The sequence below is a fragment of the Ipomoea nil genome, unplaced genomic scaffold (assembly GCF_001879475.1).
Source record: "Ipomoea nil cultivar Tokyo-kokei standard unplaced genomic scaffold, Asagao_1.1 scaffold3025, whole genome shotgun sequence".
Lineage (NCBI taxonomy): Eukaryota > Viridiplantae > Streptophyta > Magnoliopsida > Solanales > Convolvulaceae > Ipomoea > Ipomoea nil.
The window spans coordinates 305,383-318,973 of NW_017619453.1; the positions used below are offsets into that span (position 1 = coordinate 305,383).

At 33.5% G+C, this 13,591-nt stretch overlaps 1 non-coding gene across 1 annotated transcript; it reads right to left on the minus strand.

Moving 5' to 3' along the window:
• Positions 1-5,064: 5,064 nt before the first annotated feature.
• Positions 5,065-5,136, minus strand: TRNAT-UGU. The gene has a single exon. It is a non-coding gene; the product is annotated as a tRNA-Thr (tRNA).
• Between the last annotated feature and the right edge of the window lie 8,455 nt (positions 5,137-13,591).

Below are 13,591 nucleotides of genomic sequence, written 5' to 3' on the forward strand. Positions count from 1 at the left end.
GATGTCTTCTACCAAAATAAAAATAGTGAAAGTATTTTGATCATACCAAATAATTGAAAACAAAAAGTGTTGAAATCTTTTCTTTAATATACATATATATACTTGCATAGACACACCCGTGACAGATGATTTTAATATTTGTTCATGACTAGAAAACAAGTACAGAGTCAAGCGTTGATTGGGGTGGAATTAGCATATGAATGTTTGACATCAAAACACAATTGTTTCCTTATATTATTACATGGACCACACGCAAATTAGGAATCTATTTTGGTTGTGAGCATTTTTGTCCGAGAAAAATTTTAATGTTCCTAAGAATAAAAATAAGTTTTCAATTACACAAAATCTCAGAACCAAATCTTGCATCTTTGAATTCACGTAAAATATTCTTCGATTCCTTTTAAAATTTTATGTTTAAAAGAGTGGGTATGCTTCCGATCCTATCCAAATGATAAAAGTATGGCTAATCAAATAAAAATTAAAGATTAAAATTAAAAATTTAAAAATTATGTAACAGATTCATAGTCTTCAAAATTTATGGGTTCAGTAATAAAATAGGCATTTTTGGGAGATAATTTTCTATAGAAAATATTTTATCCTTGTTCCTAGGTTCAAGTGAATCCAAAAACAGGGGACGAGGCTGATGAAATTTTTTAGGCAACCATGCTTAAAGAAAAAAAGATTAAATCTTATTTTTGGACATACGACTTATGTCGAAGGTATGTTAGAAAGTTCTGAATTTTTGTTAGCGATCAATTCACTAGAAATATTCCAAAGGAATTTCGTATGTCTGAAAATAGTGATGTCTTCTAACGAATTTTCAATTTAGCAATGTATTTTGTAATTTGTGGCTAAGTGTGTTACTAATTTGTTTAGTGACAGGAAAAATTTTTTTTTGACGTATTTTGATTTTGGTACATCATTAAACGCATATTTTTTAATAGTGATATGTATTATAACAAAATTGTAATTTTTGAGTATGATAGATATATGTAATATGAGCAATCGTTATACCCTGCACCACGGTGCATATATCACCATGCATCCCGTGTTTTTCAAAACGATGTTGTTTTGTTAAGTTGTGTGGGGAGTCGACGCGACAGAGTGTATGTGTATTATGTTATATAATTATGTACATTATATTATACAATTATGTACATTATGTTGTACACTTATGTACATTATTTTATATAATTATGTACATTTTTTATACAATTATGTACATTCGAACACACGATTTTTTTTAACAGTTAAAAATTTAAGTGTATTCTGTTATACAATAATTATGTACATTCTCATATACAATTATATACATTTTAGTATACAATTATGTACATTTTAAAAACATAATTTTTTTAACAAGTTAACAGCAAACACGGAAAAGCGAAATTTAAAAAAAAAAAAAGTACAAAACGACGTTATTTTATACTAAGGCGCACAATGCAATATGCACCATGGTGCACGATATAAATTGTCTAATATTTTTTTGAAAATATAAATTGTCTAATATGAGTGATGAGAATTCGCAAATTATGCTGTGCAACCGAATGCACCATGCGCATGGTGCATTCGATGCAAAACGACGTCGTTTTGGTTAAAAAACGCGCGTCCCACTTAAAGAAGAAATCAAGTTCGGTTCCCGGCAATAGCATTTTTATATATCCATAAATTCATAACTATATATCCACAAATTCATAACTATATATCCATAGTGAATGAATGAAGTAAAAATCCACAATGAATGAACTAAATATCCACAGTGAATGAATGAAGTAAATATCTACAATGAATGAACTAAATATCCACAATGAATGAACTAAATATCCATAAATTCATAACTATATATCCAGAAATTCATAACTATATATCCACAATAATGCTATTGCCGAGAACCGAACCTGATTTTTTTTTTTAAATGGGACGCGCATTTTTATTCAAAACGACGTCGTTTAGCATTCGGTTGCACGGCATAACTATTGATGAGAATTGAAGTGGACTGATTCTTCCATGGATCAACTAGTGGGCTTGAGCCCAACAAAAGTATTCTCACATCATTGATATTTGAAAACTTTTTTTTTTTTTTTTTTTTTTTTTTTTTTTTTTTTTATCTTTGAAAACTTGAGTAACTAGCCAATACATGAAATATAGATCCCTACTAATCCAATTTAGTCTAATGTGCATCTTCCAACTACTCATTGTACATGTGTTTAGATCCGTCAAAGCAGATTGACGGGAAAGGGCCGCATATATATATATATATATATATATATATATATATATATATATATATATATATATATATATTTTTTTTTTTTTTTAATGATGAGTCTCTACACTTTTGGTAGAATACCTTCACCCAGTCTTCTTTCTAAAATGAGCGACCATTCACAATAAAAAAACATGCATTGAAGTTGAAAGGTATAGATGAAGATCAGAAGAGGAAAATGACAAAATAGACGAAGAAATAGGACAAGAAATGGAAGAAATAGAAGAATAAATAAAACAACAACGAAAACCAAAAATGTATTTATGTAAAATAAATAAATACGAAAACAGAGGGTTTTATAATTTGAATATAAATTAAATCCAACGAGAAGAAAGATTCATGTTGTGTGTAACACAAGAGTCTTGGCTTAGATTTGCACCTCCACCGCTTTGCGCGAGAGAGAGCCTCTATATTATACAATTCAACATCTTTCTAAAAGGAACTTGTATATATAGTGGTGCAAATTCACTACCCAAACCAATATGGATAAGTGCTTATTCAAAGTCTTTCCACCTTCATTTCCAACTCAAATTGGTGTACTTTGAAAATTAATTTTTCATTCACCCATTACCCGGTTTGAGTGTAAAATATATCGGTTTCTTCATCTCACTACGAAGAGTGTGAATCCACTTTGACCTGACTGAAATTAGAAGTGAACCCCACATATATTTGTACCACAAAATAGACACTTAATGTCATTTTATGCTAAAAATTCTAGAAGCCCATTAGGTTTTTATTATCGACGATGGCACCGCCCATTTCGCTACATTCAAAATAATAGACTTGAGCAAGCTATAAGAAATAAAATGTCACAATATTCTTTTGATACACAACTAATTAAAGTGATGGAAAAGAAAGAATATATTTTACCTATCCAAGATGTTTATCCACTTTTTTGAAAATGATCAAAAGAAAAATAAATATCGTGGTAGAAAAATAACTTTCTAACTAATCAATTGGATGATATTTGGGTTTCTAAAAAAAAAAAAGAAAAAATGGAGAAAAGAATCATCTAAAAACTAATTTTTTCAGATCAATAGAATTGATCATCTAGACAACGAAAAATAAATGGAGAAATAAAAGAAGAAAAAGAACAAGAACAAAAAGCAACGGATATACTTGAAGCAAGAACTCGATTATGTATACAAAATGATAAGATTAAACAAAAATAGTACATACTCTAAATTTATCATTCTTTCTTAAATGGGCCATACCGTGGAACAACAACAACAAAAGAGCGCCTCCTTTCATCTTAAACAACACTTTGATTGCATTTGGCGGGGAAAGCTAAAAAGCCAATAGTTATATCATGGACCTGGGTCCATATTGCAATGTGAATTCGGGTTCAAAATACACAATTTCAATACTGAATGTTCACAATTACATACTTAATATTCACAATTTATCTTTTATAAAATTGTAAAAATTCAGTATGTAAATTGTGTATTTTGGACTCCCGAGTCCACAGAATAATTAGCCCTAAAAAGCCTAGCAATTTGGCAGGCAAGTTGGCTTGCACTGCATTAAGCCTGAGGGCCATGCGGACCTACCTAATTTTTAAACTTTTAAATTTAATTAAAATTTAATATTAAAAAAGACAATAAGTGTATACTATATAATTTGATTAGTTTAAACATACTTTAATAAATTTATAATTTGTTAAGCACAATAATAACTAATAATAATATAATAAGTCCTAAAATACAAATACATTAATCCATAAGTCAATAACAAATTATTTATACAATATATATATATATATATATATATATATATATATAGGCGGGCCTCCGCGGGCCTATTAAGCCCTCCCCAAGGCCCTGGAAAAACTCACCATTTGACATGGCGAACTAATTAAAAAATCCATCAATTTGACAAGCCATACAATTTAGAGTCTACCCTATTCATTTTATTAGAAGATAACATGGTTAATCCGAAAGGTTAAATCCATTGTGATAGTTTTATATATGTTTTTAAAACAAGGCACCAAATTAAAGATGGTCAAAGGTTAGGTAAATCTCATCTTAAATTATAAAACATAATTACAATAAGAAGTTTACAATGCATTGAATATGAATAGTTAAAAAGTAAATGGTAATATATCAACGAAGTAGGTCAAATGAAGTTAAACCTTTAGAAACTAATGAATTATATGGAACTGCTAGGTCAAATGAAGCTAAACCTTTAGAAACTAATGAATTTGATGGAATTTCTTGGTGTTGGACAGAAGCTTGAAGGGTTGAATCACCATCCTCCTATTGAAATGTAACTGCTATGTAAGTATAAGTATAAATAGTGCATTTATGTTATAACTTTTGACATAATGCATGATAAATGTTTAATCTTGATAGATATAAGAATGTCACGAATTTTACACACTTTCTAATTAGCAAACTTTAATTTTCAACATCGCTAATTAACTCGCAAATGTTCATGTTCATACAATTTTTTTTAAAATGCAAGTTGAGGCATTATAAATATAATAAAGATTAGTCTATTTTCTTATAGAACAAATGTTTGAAGGAAAGAATATGATAATTTTTATATTATGTAACCATTCTCACTAACGTAATAACTAATTAATAAGTGTATATTTGTCTCAACCTAGTAATCTATCAAAATCAAGTTTATAGTTGAGTATGTCAACCAACAATACCAAAATCATACAGCCATAAAAATAAATTAAAAATAAATAATAAATAAACAAAAAAAAATGGTACTTTATCTTAATTATAACATCATTCTACTTGTATGAACCAAGCTGTTCGTAATTTAAATTAAAGTAATAATGAAATATATGCCCCCGTGCAAGATTGAACTACAAACCTTCAGTTTACAAGACTGACGCTCTACCACTGAGCTATAAGGGCTTGTTGGCTAATTTTTGCCAACATTTTAGAGAGAGAAAATTATTTGTATTTAAGTTTGTGTTTGGAAACTAGAAAAATGATTTCTGAAAAAATGAGTTATTTTCGAAAAAACATTTTCATTTCTAGTGTTTGTTTGGTTTCCAGAAAATAGACTTTGTGTTTAGTTCATTTTTCAGAAAATGAGTAAGATGGTATAATTCATGAGTGTATTTATAAATTGAATGTTATTTATTAAAAAAAAAACTGAGTCTCATTCATAAAATGAATACGTGTTATTATAAAAAAAAAATAGAAAAAGAAAAAAAAAGATGCAGATCTAGTCTCTGGTTTCCGACGGAAACAGAGCTTGGTTTCTGGCTTGAAACCAGAGCTTTGGTTTCCGTCAAAAACTAGAGCTCTGGCTCGGGTTTCTGGCTTCGGTTCTGGCGCTGGTCACTAAAAACCATTATTCGGTTGTGGGCAAGAAGGTGAAGAAGTTCCAATTTCTGCTTGGTAGGAAGAAGATGAAGGAGTCAAGCTATGGAAGATGAAGAAATGCCGAAAGAGAGGAAATGAAATCCTAGAAAATGACTTCCCCTCAAAAAAGGTGAAGTCATTTTGAGAAAAAGTGATTTTTTTTTCATTTGACCGGAAATCAATTTTCGTTGATCCTTGATAATTTATAATGCAAGGATGTACGTTCACTAATAATTTTTAGAGGAAGCACTGAAAGCAAATTAGGAAGATATTTCAAAATAGGAAACAAGTAAATATGAGCACTAGTATTTGATAACGCAGTTGAAGACTGCCTTCTATTCTGCGGGGCCACGCCCGAAATATTTTTCAGCCAAGTACAACTCCAAGTTTTTACACTTTACAAGATTCAATGAATTTCACAAACTAGTACTGACACCTATTTGAGACACTAATCTTATAAGTAACTTTCTGAAAAATAAAGAAATACAATTTGAGCTAATTCTACAAATTACACAAATTGTAACCAACCTGATTTCCGAATTTCAATCATTGAAGTCATGTCACTTCGAATTTGCTTCCGTTGAGTTTCTTGAAGTTTTTCTTCTAGATAGAATATTTTTCAATTGTGTCTGAAAATTTCAATTTTACACTATTACAAGGAGCCTATTTATAGAGTAATAAGCCCTTGTATTTAGCAATTAAATTGCTTTAATGTAGCCACTTTCTCCATGATCAACCTTTGAAATGTGAAGGCATGTCTCCCCCACTTGATTTTAGCTAAAAAGGTGGCTGCATACTTTGACTTAGAATTTTCCAATTTGCATTTCCTTCTTTAATATATCATTCACGTACTGCATTTCTCACAACCCATATGAATCACATTCACACAACATTAATTTTTTCAATATTGAGCCAACATAATTATGAAATTCACAAACTCCCCCTTTGGCAAATGTTGATAAAAAAATTAATGCTTATCACTTCCCATGTGTCAATGCTTATCACTCCCCCTGTGTCGTATGTACTCCCCCTTTTGAGTAACAGATGCGAAAGAACCATTCGCGAAAGATATCACAACTAACTAGCAAGCCAAAATCTCTTAACGATCAGGTACAATAAAGGCACCGAATGAAACTAGAGAGATTTATATGAGCAAGTTACCAAACACAGTCTGTAATGAATTTGCAGCCAATAAGGATAATAGAGGTTTATGAGGTCGTGACAAGTGTACTTTCAATGTAGAGTAACGCTAGGAGTGTACTGACAATGTATGACAGGGCAATGACGAACTTGAATCTGCAGTATGTGCGGGAATTGCATGTAGCATATTACTAATATTGCATGTACAACATAATAGTTGCTTTGCCATACAAAAAACGCAATGTGCCAGAAGAGTTTTGTTTGGGATTATGCCTATTTTTTTTTTTGTTTTGTTTTTTTGTTTTGCTGTTGTTTTGTACTATCTACGATGTGTCCGAGTCTTTCTCAGTCCGTTTAACGGTCCAGGTCCACACGACTAACCCCCGTATGTACCAGGTGAGAGCAATGTGACAAGAATTTATAGGAGTATATACAAAAAGGTGATAGTGTTTAAGCTTAGTATTGGATCCACAGCCGAAACAGAGATATCCCACCTCTTTTTTTTTTTTCTTTTTTTTTTTTTTTGTGTATGTTTTGGCACGATTGGTACCGCTTGGATATTTGAAAAGTAATAATATTCATTTCAAGGGTTGGAGCAGGAAGGTGTTGACAACTTGGCATACAAATTCATTAAACGGAGCTAATGCAAGGAGTCCTAGCAAAATCAACATCAACTTCTAGTGACTTGGGAAAAGTTTATTGAACCCAAAAGAGATTATTGACATACTAACTAGATATGAACTTTGAAAGGAATAGTTACCATTTGGAGAGTAGGAATCAAGCATCTTGAGATGTAGTGGTATCACCCGGTGCTAGTGGTGTATCTCCCGGGTTGGATGCAGATGAGTCAGCATTATGTTGTGAGGGCCCGACAGGTGCAGTAGTGTCCCATAGTAATGAGGACAAGAAGGCATTTAACTTTGAGCATTTCTTGTTGTTCAGCAATCCATTTCAATTCTTCGTGAAAAAGAGTAATAATTCTGTGACTCATGGGAAATGATGCAGTAAACTTCGTGACGCCAATGTTATCAGCATATTCGCGCACTAGTAAGCGCGAGTCCACCTTAATTGGCACTTCCTCTGCCGCAAAAAGTTCCATCTTTTTCGCTTTGGAACCCCTGCATAACGAGCAAACTAAAACTCATGTTAGGTAAAATGAGCTCCTTTCTCCTTCGCTTTCCATCGCAGGCTTCCCATACTTGATCAAACAACAGCTACCCTAAGTTAATCTGCACGCCATTAGCAATTTTGTGCAAAAATACAGCTAATGACGCCTTGACATAGAATTTGTGTTTTGTTGGCATCCAATTATGCAATGCAATTTTATGTAGCAATGCATATGGTGGAGTGAGTATGGCTGATTGCACAGTATCTTTTGCTGTCCATAGACGCTTGACCCTACCAGTTAGTTCATATGCCAGGACGTCTAAATCCTCTTTGTAGGCATCATTTATATTTGGTGAACCAAATAAAGAAGTAATCACGGTTGGATTAAAATCATAAAATCTCCCTCATAGAAAAACTTTCCCTTGTTTAACCAAATCGGATACTAGATTTGTGTAAAACTCCTATACTACGTTTTTGACAAACGGATCAACTCGAACAACAGACTGTAGCAGTCCAACAGATTCAAGCAAACCTGGGACTCCAGTTTTTGGGGTAAACTCATCAATGAGAAGTTTTCGTTGACAGATGAAATTTTTCTTTTTCATGGTAGTAAACAAAAGTTTCAAAATTACAAGCAAAATAAAAGTGCTTGTACACATACATGAGATTAAGTCAAATTTAAATAGAGTAGTTACGGAGAACTGACGTCCTAGAATGCAGCAAAAAAACTAGTCTGATTTTTTTTTTTTTTAAATTAAAAGCAAGGAATATGTCAAAACAATGATAACGAAAAAAAAATGTAGAGGTTTTGGAGAAGAAAACGAGAGCCACTAAATCCCATTCTTTTCCCTTTTTTTGTTTGTTTTTTTTTTTTTTTAAATAATCAATTTAAATTCCAAAAAAAAAAAAAACAATACTGTTGTAGAAACCATATTTGATTAATATATATTTTTAGAAATAATATGAAAGGAGAAATAAAAGTAGAGAAAACAATTGAAAGAAAAATGGAAAAAAAAAATTAATTACGAAACTAGCGAAACAGTACGATTTTTTTTTTAAATTTATATTTTAAAGAAAATTAAGATAATGTACACATTCCTAGTTTGTGTCTGAGAGTTTCAAACCTGTTACCGTCCAAGGCTTTTGTGAAAATATCAGCAAGTTGATTTTCTGTATGAACATATTCCACGCAAATGATTTTGTCTTCTACAAGCTCCCGAATGAAGTGATGCCGAATGTCTATGCGCTTTGTTCTGGAGTGTAATACTGGATTTTTCGTGATGCTGATAGCACTCGAATTATCACAATATAGTGTGATTACCTCTTGTGAAAGACCATAATCTTCCAACATTTGTTTCATCCAGAGTAATTGGGCACAGCTACTCCCTGCAGCTATATATTCTGCTTCGACAGTTGACAAGGATATGGAGTTTTGTTTTTTGCTTAACCAAGAGATTAAATTGGAACCTAAGTAAAAACAACCTCCTGATGTACTCTTCCGATCATCAATATTTCCTGCCCAATCTGCATCTGTAAAACCAACAAGTTGAGTGTTTGATCTGTTTGAGTACCAATACCGAAACTTACAGTGCCTTTTACGTATTTTATGATACGTTTTACAGCAGTTAAGTGTGATTCCTTGGGATCTGACTGATATCGAGCACGGGCTCCAACACTGAAACTGATGTCAGGGCGACTAGCAGTTAGATATAACAAACTACTTATCATGCTCTGATATAGACTTGTGTCGACACTTTTGCCTGACTCATCTCATTGCAGTTTCGTGTGTGTGGGAAATGGAGTTCGTACATTTTTAGAAGTGTCGAGTCCAAATCTTTTTACCAGATTGTTGGCATATTTGCTTTGTGAGATAAACATACCTTCAGAAGTTTGTTTGATTTGTAGACCTAGAAAGTAGGTTAGTTCACCTACCATACTCATTTCAAATTCATCTTCCATGAGATTCACAAAACTGTCGGTATGGCTTGCAGACGTTGATCCATACACAATATCATCAACATAAACTTGAGCAATTATTAGATCAGAGTTATGCCTTTTGATGAATAGTGTCTTATCAACACTTCCCCTTGTATATCCTTTCTTGATTAGGTACTCAGTAAGCCTTTCATACCATACCATGCCCTTGATGAACTTCCAAGTCTCGCTAAACGGCTTTGGCAAGTATCATACTAATGGATTTTATTCTCATCACAAGAGAATACACATCGAAGTAATCGTGGCACAGGCGTTGCATGTAATCTACAATTACAAGCCCGGCCATTTTACTTCGATATAGCCAACTGGTTTTATCTTCCGACTAGTGATCCATTTAGGATCCCGAGGTTTTACAACCTGGAGGAAGAACAACCAGTTCCAAGTATGATTCTTTAAGATAGAATCTACTTCACTCTCGATAGCCTTTTTCGGGGTTGTCCACCTGTAGAAGTCAACGCTTCTATATACGTTCGAGGCTCGTTTTCTAACAATCATGTCAGAAAATCCAATTTATTTTCTAGTAAACCGGTTAGAATATGCGCACCACATTCTAACATGTACGTCAGAAAATATGGACCAAAGGATTTTCCAATCCTAGCTCTCTTGCTACGTCTAGCTTCGAGCTCGGGTTCTCTTTCATACCCTTTAACCATAGCTACGCCGAAAGTTCCTTTCAACGTGCTAGGTTCTTTATTGATCCTTCATAAAAATACATCTTCCAAGAACGATGAATTTCTTGAATCAATCTTTCGTGTTCTTATGTACATCCAAACTCTTGGACTCGTGTACTAAGAACCAATACACAACTTTGGCAAGACACCCCCACATTTCAGGCATTAGTAGGAAAGCTTCCTACGTACCCATAATTCGTAAGAATTTCATACGGGTAACCTTATTTAAAAGGTACTTACTTGTCCAAAGTATTGTCTCACCCCACATACCTTGAGGTAGACCCAAACTTATCACCGTCATGATATTTATGTTTGACAACAACGTTTGATCGAGGTGAATACCGTGTCGTACGCTCGAGTACGATACCAATGCTTGCGCCGAAATCACCAATAGGTGTTTCATTTCCACCACATCAATTGTTCGTAACCGCATTAATCCACGATTAATTTGGTTTTCCTCTTTATTCTTATAAAGAATAAACATGTGTTACATGTTAACACATTTCGTAGGTGCTAACAGATTAGCCCTCACGAATCCATTCGGTTTTTGATCGAGAGGCCACAAACCCGAATCAATGCTTCCGAAATTGAAGCACGAATCAGTGTTTAATAGTGAAGCACGAAACATGCTACACAAAGCACGAATCATTGCTGCCAAACTAACGCACCGATTCCAAAGCAATCTCTATTGCTTTGAATTATAAACTCACAGCAACATTCGGTTGCTTAATTTATAATTTCAGTGCTACTTAGTACTAGGATTATTAGTTAATTCCACAATTAACCAAACCTCCTTTCGTGCTAATCACATAGCACTTTTTATCATGCTAAATTTAATTATCCACATACGAAAGGTTTAAGCTATGTAGATTAGCATTACGACCATTCATAATCTAACACCTTTATTGCTATTACCAAAGCACCAAATGCTCAAGTTTTCAACACCTAAAGGTGCAGCCACCAAGTGGCCGAAAGTGCCTAATTAGGCACTCTACCTAGTGCTTAATAGCACTGTTACAGTGTTTTAATTTGCACTTCAAAGTACCAAATTAAATTGCACTTTCCATTAGTGCTACAAAAACACTATTTACCAAAACACAATTTGTCTCAAATTAAATATACTAGTATAATTTAGAATTTTGATCAAGTTAATTATAACACAATTAACAAGAACAAATCAACCAAATTTCTGACTAGTTGAATCAAACTCATATAATCGTTCTTAGAATATTATATAAAAATATTCAACACTTGAGCTGTGACGCTCACGATTATATAGTTATCCCAATTTTTGACAAATTGATCCTTGAAATCCTTATCGTTCTACATGAACTAGAACCGAAGTCCTTTTACGAGATTTCAAACATGTAACGCTTGTTACATTTCGTTCCGGCCGTTAAGCCATTTTAGCATTTTCCACATAATGCTCCGTGATGCTCTACGCACCCTTATTGAATCTTTTATATATTAAAAATATCACACAAGAATATTTTAAAATATACAAAGTTCAATACACACAAATGGAACAATTCATTTTATTCAACAATAAAATGTATCACAAGGATACTACAACATTTATTCAAAATAAATAAATAGGAAAATTACATTGGAAACACATTTGCATTATTCCTATGTGGTAGTCCTTTGAACCCGTGTTCCTTGTTCCATTCTCAACCGTCCACTCCACGAAGGGTGGTCGATAGCGCACATCGGGGGTACCTCGGTTGTGACCTCACTCGTCCAACCATCCACATGTTTTAAACATAGCAAAGTTATCCTCAACCTTCTCACCAGGATGACGGTTCGCTTCATAGTGGCATTTCTCGTTCTTCTCATAATCTTCTTGAAAGCTAAGCTTCCGCTTGAGTTTCCTTCGATTACGGTTGAAATCATTGGTCACACTACCATAGTCCTCAGACCATGTAGTCATTACACCATCATAGGATCCTTCGTGACTTTTAGCCGATCCACTAGACAACACAATAGGTACCAATTGTGTGCCATTAGCCACAGGTCTACCAGTTCGTGAACCAACGTTCTCCGGAGCACCATCGTGTGTTTTTGCAACTCTCATGGAAACAACATTTCCAACGTTGCTGCCATCAACTGGCATCACGGAATGTGCAATACCGTTGCCTTTCCGACCATTTGAATGTGCACCTCCGGCAACATTCACGGATCCAACACTTTTGGAATCCATCGACTTGTTCATTATCAAAAGAAATAAGGTTTTAAGATTGTTGGAGATAATGAACCAAAATCGATTTAATATCCCAAAAAATAATATTTATATATACACACACAAGTATATAAAATATTATTGGATATTTATCCGAAATATATATATACACACAAATATATATAAACCGGACTCAAAGGTTATATACACATGTATATCTACGAAAAAGATATACTAATGTATATCAACCAAATTTGGAACTAATAATCCTAAGATTATAAGTCCGATCCAACCAATATATCAAAAGATGGAGAACGGATTTTTGCTTAAAAGCATAATCCACAGCAAGAAAGAAGGAGAAGGAAGAAAGAAATGTACGAGTTAAGCGAGATGTCTTTCTTTCCTTAAAACCTTATTTTTCACCTCCCAAAAGTGCTAGGAGCGTTGTGGCCTAGGGTTCCCAGGATAAAACGTACAACGGTTCAACGTTTGAGCATCCAAACGAACGAACCCGGCGAACAAGAGCACGGGCAAAACACAGCTACAAGAATGGAGTAGCAGCAGAGATTTTGGAGCTTGGAAAGCAAAATTTTCTGTGTTATGTGTGTTTGTTCGTAGTTCCTCACTACTTCACTGTGCAAAAACCTGCTGCTCCTACACTAGCTTATTTAGGAGGTTGTGTACTAAACAACATTTAAATTGACATTTAATTTGAAATTAAAATCAGATAAAAATTGTTGAACAGCTGACCATTAATCTTGAGAGTTAATCCCGAATTAATTCTCGTGACGGTCCAGGAGAAAGCAAACTGGTTCTTGGAACCACACTGTTTTGGGCTCAAGTTTCGGCCACAGAGGCCGAAACTTCCATGGTACTGTGTAGGCCGAAACTTACTCAAAGTTTCGGC